Below are 10876 nucleotides of genomic sequence, written 5' to 3'. Positions count from 1 at the left end.
ACTGACCAGGACTCCCGGCACCCTGAAAATAATACATCAAGTGGAAACTTAGAGAATATCTCAGTGTTTTTTTTTTTTTTTTTTTTAAAGGTAAATTATAGTGAAAGAAAAATAAATTATATTGACATGAATATATATAAAACAGACCTTCCAAGAAAAAAAATGCTATTTTTCTAATATCCCAATATGGCTCCCATTTTTGTATAGTTGGCCATACATTAGTTTTAGGATCATTCGTTTAACCACTTGCTTACTGGGAACTTAAACCCCCCCTCCTGCCCAGTCCAATTTTCAGCTTTCAGCGCTGTCGCACTTTGAATGACAATTGCGCGGTCATACAACACTGTACCCAAATGAAATTTTTATCATTTTTTTTCACACAAATAGAGCTTTCTTTTGGTGGTATTTAATCACAGCTGGGGTTTTTATTTTTTGCTAAACAAACAAAAAAAGATGGAAAATGTTGAAAAAAAAAATCATGTTTCATAGTTTGTTATAAAATTTTGCAAACAGGTAATTTTTCTTCATTGATATGCGCTGATGAGACGGCACTGATAGGCTGCACTGGAGGGCACTGATAGGCACAGATAAGGCGGCACTGATGGGGACAGATAAGGCATCACTGATGACCACTGATAAGATGGCATTGATGGGCCCTGATGGGTGGCACTGATGGGCACTGATAGGTACCACTGATAGATGGCACTGATGAGCACTGCTAGGTGGCACTGACAGGTGGCACTGATGGGCACTGATAGGTGGCACTGATGGGCAGCACTGATGGGCACTGGTAGGTGACACTGATGGGCACTGGTAGGTGGCACTGATGGGCAGCACTGTTGATGAGGCATTGATTGTGGACACTGATAGGTGGCACTGTGGGCACTGATGGGTGGTGCTGGTGGGCACTGGTAGGCGGCAGTGTTGTATACTGCTAGGTGGCACTGGCAAGTGGCACAGGTGGGCGCCGATGAGCTGGCGGCAGCTCTCCGTGATCGGGACTGATGTCCCTCTCACAGCTGCTGGTGATCGGCTTTTTTTTTTCTCCTCGCGCTATCAGCACGAGGAGAGAAAATAACCGATTACCGGCTCTGTTTACATCACATGATCAGCTGCCATTGGCTGACAGCTGATCACGTGTTAAGGGGTAGAGATCGACCCCTTACTCCGATCTGTGATCAGCCGAGTCTCATAGAGTAGCTGATCACAGAGCGCGCCGCACGCGCCCTGCAGAAGGTGTGCAGGCCGCTCGGGCACAGAAGGGCGTCTATAGACGCACTCCTGGCAAAGCAGGTCTGCGCTGTAGCCGTCATTCGGCTATAGCGCAGATCTGAACCAGTTAATTGAATTTTTTTTTTACATTTTTTCCTTCTAGTTTGTAAGCTCTAATGAGCAGGGCCCTCTGATCCCTCCTGTATTGAATTGTATTGTACTTGTACTGTCTGCCCCCATGTTGTAAAGCACTGCGCAAACTGTTGGCGCTATATAAATCCTGTATAATAATAAAAATAATAGTAATAATAATTTTCTAATCATTGGTGTAATCAAATCAACATTCAGTTTTGACCGAGAACAGTCAAAGGATGGAAATTTTTTCTCAATTGAACAAATGTCTAATAGTGTATGTGGTTTTTGTTTGGGAATTTACATTCATTCCAAAATCGAATGGTAAAAGAAAAAGGAAAAGTATTTTTGAAGGATACTCATCAAGTTATGGACTTGGAATTTCCATACAAATGTACTGCATATGGGCTGCTTAACTAGTTTGGACCACCCTATAGCAGATTTACTGCTAACGGGCGGCCCTCCTGTGCAAGATCACGTATATATATGCAATTCTTCAATTCTGTCTGCGTGCGCCGCCAGCGGGCTGCTTTTGCTGTGATTGATCAAAAAGCCGATCTGCGTGTGTTGGGCACTCAATGTCCCTGTACCTTTAAGGAGGGGTGGGCTCCCTCCTGACACACCTACCCTTAATCTAGCCTACTGCTATATGTTCATATAAAGAGTTGCTCTAATATTACAAAACACCAGTGATAAATTAAAAGTCCAGACGTGATGAAAAATGTTCTTTAGCAGAATCCACACCATCCGCCACCACCTTGTAATGTGTGATCCTTCAACAATCACCTCCACCATAAACAAAGTGCTCGCTTACCAGCTTCACCGACCTCCTATCACGGAAGGTCAGTGACACTTGTGGCTCTAAACCCAGCCAGGGCCTTTATCCATCCGAGGAACCTCTTTAACCGCTTGCCGACCAGCCGCCGTCATTATACTGCGGCAGATTGGCACAGCTGCGCGAATTGCCGTAGGTGTATGCCGGCCGCTCTTGGAGCGATAGGAGGCGCGCGTGTGCAACACCGGAGCCGATGCACGTGGCCAACAGGCCACCTGTGATCGCTCCACAGAGAGCCAGAACGGGGATCTGTGTATGTAAACAAACAGATCCCCGTTCTGTCAGGGGAGTAGAGAGAGATCTGCTGTTCCTAATGAATAGGAAGAGTGATCTCTCTCCTCCTCCAGTCATTCCCATCCCCCCATAGTTAGAAACACCTCCCAGGGAACACTTAACCCCTTGATTGCCCCCTAGAGTTAACCCCTTCCCTACCAGTGTCATTTATACAGTAAGGCTATTTTTTAGCTCTGATCTCTGTATGTCAATGGTCCCAAAAAAGTGTCAAACGTGTCCGATCTGTCTGCCGCAATGTCGCAGTCCCATTAAAAATCATTACTAGTAAAAAATAAATAGATAATAGAAATGCTATAAATGTATCCCCTATTTTGTAAAGGCTATAACTTTTGCGCAAACCAATCAACATACGCTTATTGAGATTTTTTTTTCTACATATGTTTGGTAAAAAAAAAAAAAAATACGCAATAAGCGTATATTTATTGGTCTGTGCAAAAGTTATAGTGTCTACAAAATAGGGGCTAGATTTATGTCATTTTTATTATTAATTTTTTTTTTTACTAGTAGTACTAGGACTGCGACATTGCATACAGATCGGAGGCTTTTGACACTATTTTGGGACTGTTGACATTTATACAGCGATCGGAGCTAAAAATAGCCACTGATTACTGTGTAAATGTCACTGGCAGGGAAGGGGTTAACACTAGGGGGCGATCAAGGGGTTAAGTGTGTGTCCTAGGGAGTGATTCTAACTGTGGGGGGGGGGGTGGGACTGCCTGGGGGAGGAGGCCGATTGTTGTTCCTAAGCGGTAGAAACAACAGATCGCTCTCCTCACCCCTGACAGAACATAGATCTGTCTGTTTACATTGATCTATCCTTCTCAGGAGCAATCGTGGGTAGCTGGCGGCCATTGCGCTTGCCCGCCATGTGCATTGGCTCGTATTTTCACGCGGCGGGCACCCGCCCCCCCTACTCCTTAAAGCGGCCGCCGTACAGCTGCGGCAATTTGTGCAGTAGTGCCATTCTGCTGCCGGTCGGGCTGCAGCGGGCAGTCGGCAAGTGGTTAAAGCATCGCCTATGAAGATTTTGAAGTTTGTCCATTCCACAAGTGTGCACAATTTTAAAGCATGACATGTTGGGTATCTATTTCGGCATAACATCATATTTCACAATATACAAAAAAAATTGGGCTAACTTAACTGTTTTTTTTTTTTTTTTAATTCATGAAAGTGTATTTTTTTTACGTTTGAAAGACCACTGTGCAAATACTGTGTGTCCTAAAATATATGCAACGACTGCCGTTTTATTCTCTAGGGTCTCTGCTAAAAAAATACTGTATATATAATGTTTGGGGGTTCTACGTAATTTTCTAGCAAAAGATACAGATTATAACTTGTAAGCAACAAATGTCAGAAAAAGTCTTAGGCAGGAAGGGGTTAAGCTTTGATCAGAGTTTGAGCGTTTTTACAGCTGAGAAAACGCATAGTTTATATTCTGCAACTTGTAAAGTGTCCTGGTGAAGTCCCGGCCACCCAAATGCCCCCGGCCACCCAAATGCCCCCGTTTCCCTGCGTGTGTGTCTATAGCAGCTCAGAAATTAGAAACAAAATATTGTTGTCTTTTTTCAATGCAGTCATGATGCAGGTTTATGTTTCTTGGGTCATTTTCTGTCTTTGAATACGTTTTCAGTGATGGATGCAATGTAGAAAGACTTCACTTTCCACTAATAGAATTGCTTTTCTTTCCATTCTCTTCTATCTCTGGCAGATTTCCCCTTACCTCCCCTCGCACTTGTGTGACTAATTCTCATTTTTCCGTCTGACTTCAGTTTTTTAAATAAGGTTATGTTTTGGTGTCTAGTTAAATGGCATCTCTAATGGGCTCAGTTTTGTGGATCAGAGGAATAGAGTACTAAATACGAATTTTGCCCCCTATGTAAGTTACTACCGATCCTCCAAATTTTTCCAAAATTGCTATGACCACTTTAACCGCTTCCGGACCGCCCACCGCACATTTACTCTACCTGTACAATGTGTTGTCTTCTGGGGCGTGCGTGGACCCGCCGATCGTTCTCTGGAGAGGCAGAACAGCGGTCTGCCCAGGGGCGGACTGACAACTCATGGGGCCCCCTGGGCAATAGGAGATTATGGGGCCCCCTGGGCAATACTAGATTATGGGGCCCCTGGGCAATAGGAGATTATGGGGTCCCTGGGAAAAAGGAGAATATTATGGGGCCCCCGGGCAATAGGAGATTATGGGGCCCCGGGCAATAGGAGATTATGGGGTCCCTGGGAAATAGGAGAATATTATGGGGCCCCCGGGCAATAGGAGATTATGGGGCCCCTGGGCAATAGGAGATTATGGGGTCCCTGGGAAATAGGAGAATATTATGGGGCCCCCGGGCAATAGGAGATTATGGGGCCCCCGGGCAATAGGAGATTATGGGGTCCCCAGGCAATAGGAGAATATTATGGGGTCCCCAGGCAATAGGAGATTATGGGGCCCCCCGGCAATAAGAGATTATGGGGTCCCCGGGCAATAGGAGAAGATTATGGGGCCCCCGGGCAATAGGAGATTATGGGGCTCCCGGGCAATAGGAGATTATGGGGCTCCCGGGCAATAGGAGAATATGGGGTCTCCAGGCAATAGGAGATTATGGGGCCCCCGGGCAATAGGAGAAGATTATGGGGCCCCTGGGCAATAGGAGACTATGGGGCCCCCAGGCAATAGGAGATTATGGGGCCCCCAGGCAATAGGAGATTATGGGGCCCTGGGCAATAGGAGATTATGGGGTCTCCGGGCATTAGGAGATTATGGGGCCCCCGGGCAATAGGAGATTATAGGGCTCCCGGGCAATAGGAGATTATGGGGTCTCCGGGAAATAGGAGATTATGGGGCCCCCGGGCAATAGGAGAAGATTATGGGGCTCCTGGGCAATAGGAGACTATGGGGCCCCCAGGCAATAGGAGGTTATGGGGCCCCGGGCAATAGGAGATTATGGGGCCCCCAGGCAATAGGAGATTATGGGGCCCCCGGGAAATAGATTAGGGGGCAACACAGTATACACACACACATACAGTATACACACACAGACACACAATATACACACACAGTATACACATACACACACACTGAAAAGGTACTGGAAAGGCGGGGCAGCTATAATCTTGGGATTTTTAGAAAAACACAGAGTTTTACATACTGTCCCTGGTTTTATAGAGGCTGGCAACCCTGATAGGGCCCCTTAGTGGCATGGGGCCCTCGGGCAGTGCCCGAGCACCCCAATGGTCAGTCCGCCCCTGGGTCTGCCCATGTAAACAAGGCAGAACGTCGTTCTGCCAGATAGGAAGAGACAGATCTTGTGTTCCTGCCAATCAGGAACACAGATCTCTCTCTTCCTCCAGTTAAACCACCCCCTCCCCCCACAAAGTTAGGAAATACTCCCTAGGACAGTGATGGCGAACCTTGGCACCCCAGATGTTTTGGAACTACATTTCCCATGATACTCTACTACACTGCAGAGTGCATGAGCATCATGGGAAATGTAGTTCCAAAACATCTGGGGTGCCAAGGTTCGCCATCACTGCCCTAGGAGCACACTTAACCCTTTGATTGCCCCTGATGTTAACCCCTTCCCTGACAATGTAATTTATACACTTCACTTTGCAAAGAATACCCAATCACGTGCAAGTAAAATGAAAAAACAGCATTTTTGCTTTTACGTGATTGGATGATGGAAGTCAGCAGAGCTTCTGCTCATTTACTAAGTTCTGGAGCAACTGCCCTTGAAGAGTGCAACTTCACTTTGCAAAGTGCACAGTCTATTTGCCTTTAGTAAATCAACTCCTTAGTGTCCAATTTGTCCGCCGTAATGTCACAGTCCCGCTAAAAATCGCTAATGGCCGTCATTACTAGTAAAAATACAAATAAAAATGCCATAAATCCCATCCTTTGTGCAAACGGATCAATATATTTCTTTACCAAAAATCTGTAGCAGAATACATTTTGGCCTAAATTGATGAAGAAATTAGATTTTTTTACATATTTTTATTGGATATGTTTATAGCTATTGTTTTTTTTTCAAAATTGTCAGTGTTTTTTTTTGTTTATAGCGCTTTTGGGTTTTGTTTGTTTTAGCTCTGATCGCTGTATAAATGTCACTGGTCCCAAAAAAGTGTCAAAAGTGTCCAATTTGTCCGCCGCAATGTCGCTGTTCCACTAAAAATCACAGATCGCCACCATTACTAGTAAAAAAAGAAATAAATGATAAAAATGCCATAAATCTATCCCCTATTTTGTAGACGCTATAACTTTTGCGCAAACCAATCAATATACGCTTATTGCGTATTTTTTATTTTTTTTTACCAAAAATATGTAGAGGAATACACATTGGCCTAAACTAATGAAGAAATTAGTTTTCTTTTTTTTTTTGTATTTTTGGATATTTAGTTTAGCAAAAAGTAAAAAAAATTGTTTTTTTTTTCAAAATTGTAGCTCTTTTTTTTTTGTTTATAGCGCAAAAAAAACCCAAAAAACGCAGAGGTGATGAAATACCGCCAAAAGAAAGCTCTATTTGTGGGGAAAAAAAGGACATAAGTTTTGTAAGGGTACAGCGTCGCACGACAGTTAAAGGGACGCAGTGCCGTATCGCAAAAAATGGCCTGGTCATTAAGAGGGCAAATCCTTCCGGTCCTTAAGTGGTTAAAATGTGCGCAAAAATGGCTCTGGCAGCAAAAGGGTTAATGCGCTGCAATGTAAAGCGCTGCGCAAATTGACGGCGCTATAACAGTACCTTTAAATAATAATAATAATACTAACACTTAAAGCATGGGTGCTCAATCTGTGGCCCTCCAGCTGTTGTGGAACTACAAGTCCCATGATGCATTGCAAGCCCCGGACCCTTACAAGCATAACTTGAGGCAGAGGAATGATGGGACTTGTAGTTCTGCAACAGCTGGAGGGCTGCAGGTTGAGCACCCGTGACTTAAAGTGTGAATGGGACCCCCTAAAGTTTTCAAGAGAAGTAATACTTGACACTGCCCATAACAACCGCACATCATTTTAATGCAGGGTAGGAGGATGAACGGGAGAAGCTGATTGGTTGCTATTGAGAAGCTATTTCTGGCCTCTGCTCCCCCCTAACATGATCCAGTAATGAGCGGCGGCCCCATACAAAGCCCTCACTATATTTCCTCCGCATTTGTAAAATCTAATGTTACACTCGGCACAAGCCGGCAAGAATAGATTCATTTATTGCCGTATTGATATATGTGCGCCGTTTGGCACTTACAATGCACAGAAAGGTTGTAGTACAAGTTGATGTTTGCCAAAAATATCAACTAACCTTTTTTTTTTTTTTTTTTTTTTTGGTACATCTGGCACCCGTGAAAAAAGGCAAATCACAACCAGATGGAAAAGGCCACTAATACCTGATAGGAGACTTGGGGGTCTTTATCCTCTTCTACTTGCAGACTTGGAAGGACGTTTTAGTGAGTTGATTTAAAGCTGAACTCCAGGCACATGTAAAGGACACCCAATAATTCAGCTCTGCATTCATTAATACTTCATTAAATGTGTTTTATTCTTAATGCAAACAGTGTAAGCACATGACTTAACACTATACAGCAGAACTCAGACTGTAACAGGAAGAAGCAGTACAAGTAGCCAATCGGTGCTTATGTGCAAAACGAGGAACATGCTGATAGGAGGAGAGAGCAGAATGATACAAAAACTGACCCCATCGGTTTTCTGCTTTCTTCTTTTCACTGTCCAATCACAGGCTAGGGGAGGGGCCAAGACCTGTAAGTGTTACCGAACTGCAGCAGAGAAAAACCAGGTCTTCTCCCCTACCAGAAAGGTACTGTACTGAGTACCGGAAAAAAACCTGCACATGTAGCGCCTACTCCGATTTTCCGGGAGCCTGATAGTGACTATCAGAGGTAGGGAGGGCTGACATAATTTCTCAGGGTGCAGGGTATTGATGGGTGATGAACAAGAAAGGAAGTTGGGCGCCAGTCACTTTTATGCTTAACCCCTTCCCGCCGAGCGTACATAGATGTGCGTACTCGGCTTTCGGGGGTTATACCGGGATGATGCCCGCAGCTGCAGGCATCATCCGGTACTGTTTTTTAGAGCCGGCGATCGGCTTTCCAGGTATAACAACTGATGCCCCTCCCGCTGCCTCCCGCCGCTCTTCCCGATCACCAATCCGCCGCCCCCGACGGCTAGTGACAGCCTGGAACGAAGCCGTAAGCGGCTTCGTTCCAGTCCCTTATAGTAAACATGGAAGCGACGTAATGACGTCATTTCCCATTTACTCAGCTGCCAATGGCGCCGGTTTTAAAAAAAATATACAGTAAAAAAATATAAATAAATATAAAATATATTTAAAAAAATATACAGTATTCAGAATCGCCGAAAACGGCAATCTGAATACTTTGAAGTGCAAAGGAGGGATTTGGGGTCTTTTAGACCCCCCGATCCCTCCATAAAGAGTACCTGTCACCACCTATTACTGTCACAAGGGATGTTTACATTCCTTGTGACAGCAATACAAGTGATCAAAAAAATATATTTTTTTTAAACACAATTTATAAATATAAAAATAAATAAAATAAATAAGAAACATTTTTTTTTTAAAGCGCCCCCGCCCCCTCAAGCTCGCGCAGCAAAGAAAACGCATACGGAAGTCGCGCCCGCATATGTAAACGGTGTTCGAATCACACATGTGAGGTATCACCGCGATCGTCAGAGCGAGAGCAATAATTCTAGTACTAGACCTCCTCTGTAACTCTAACCTGGTAACTGTAAAAAAAAAAATTAAAGCGTCGCCTATGGAGATTTTTAGGTACCGTAGTTTATCACCATTCCACGAGTGCGTGCAATTATAAAGCGTGACATGTTTGGTATCTATTTACTCGGCGTAACATCATCTTTTACATTATACAAAAAAATTGGGCTAACTTTACTGTTTGGTTTTTTAAAATTCATGAAAGTGTCCCTTTTCCCAAAAAGTTGCCTTTAAAACACCGCTGCACAAATACCGTGTGATATAAAATATTGCAACAATCGCCATTTTATTCTCTAGATTCTCTGCTAAAAAAAATATATATATAATGTTTGGGGGCGCTAAGTAATTTTCTAGCCAAAAAATACGGATTTTAACTTGTAAACACCAAATGTCAAAAATAGGCTTAGTCATGAAAGGGTTAAACAAGCTAGAAATGTATTTCTCAGAACAGGAAAAATGTGGGAGAGAGGGGATCGGGCACAGGACGCCCTTACCGCACATCTTGTTACACCCATTGGAGTCTGGCATTTCACACTTATTTTAACCACTAAACGGAGCTCATATAGTGACATTCAGGGTTTTTAAATCCGTCTGACTATTTTGATGTTGAATTGTAAAAGCAGCAGCGAGCCTGCTGATGTCACAGGTTTGCTGATCTGACAGAACAACGCTGATTTTACAATTCAACATCAGTCAGACGGATTTCCAAATACTGTATTTCACTATATAAGCTCCGTTTAGTGGTAAAAATAAGTGTGAAATGCCAGACTCCGATGGGTGTAACAAGATGTCCGCTCACCGCCTTCTCACTGTATCCTTACTGTGCATAGCTCCCAACTGTCCCTGATTTGGAGGGACTGTTCCTTATTTGGAGCAATGTCCCTCTGTCCCTCATTCCTCCTCATTTGTCTCTCATTTTGGTCTGATCCATATAGTTGTAGATAAAATGCACTTTTTATCGTTAAAAAAGTGTTTCCCAGTGCTTTCATCTGATTTCTAAATTGCTGCATTTGCACATTTTAAAAGCCAATATAAAGGAATAGAAGTGGTTAAAAAAAAGTCCTTGTGAATTTAATTAACCTTTTTTTTGGTTAATTCTCCTTTAAGGGGGTGTGGCAGGGGGCGTGTCCTATGCCTACATACACTTGTTAGTACGTGTCCCTCATTCCCATCTCAAAATGTTGGGAGGTATGGCTGTGGACGAGTGCGGGGTGTAGCAAGATGGCGGCGACGGAACGTCACTTCCGTTACAAAATCTGACGGGTCGCCTAATCTGATGGAACACCGGATCACTGGCTCCTATTTTAATGAAAGCTGCAGTTTTAAAAAGATTGAAAACGACTTTCAAGATGATATAAACCTAGTAAAGCTTTTATGAGATTTTAGTGATTGGATTTAGATCGATTTCATTCTGTTGATTGGTTTTACAACCAATGGGAATACAACCGTAGAAAATTAAATTTTGTAAAAATCTGCAAAAAAAACAAACAAACCACACAATGATGACATATTGCATGCATTTTGGTTTATTGATAAAATAATTTTCTGCAGCAGCTAATATCACCTTATGTATTATTAGATTGTAAGCTCCCAGGAGCAGGGCCCTCCTAACCCTCATGTATTGAATTGTATTATAACTGTATTGTCTGCCTTTATATTGTAAAGCGCTGTT

Source organism: Aquarana catesbeiana, linkage group LG02 (assembly GCF_042186555.1).
Source record: "Aquarana catesbeiana isolate 2022-GZ linkage group LG02, ASM4218655v1, whole genome shotgun sequence".
In the NCBI taxonomy this organism is placed as follows: Eukaryota; Metazoa; Chordata; class Amphibia; order Anura; family Ranidae; genus Aquarana; species Aquarana catesbeiana.
The sequence above is the reverse complement of the archived record's forward strand: the minus strand, read 5'-3'. Positions refer to the sequence as shown.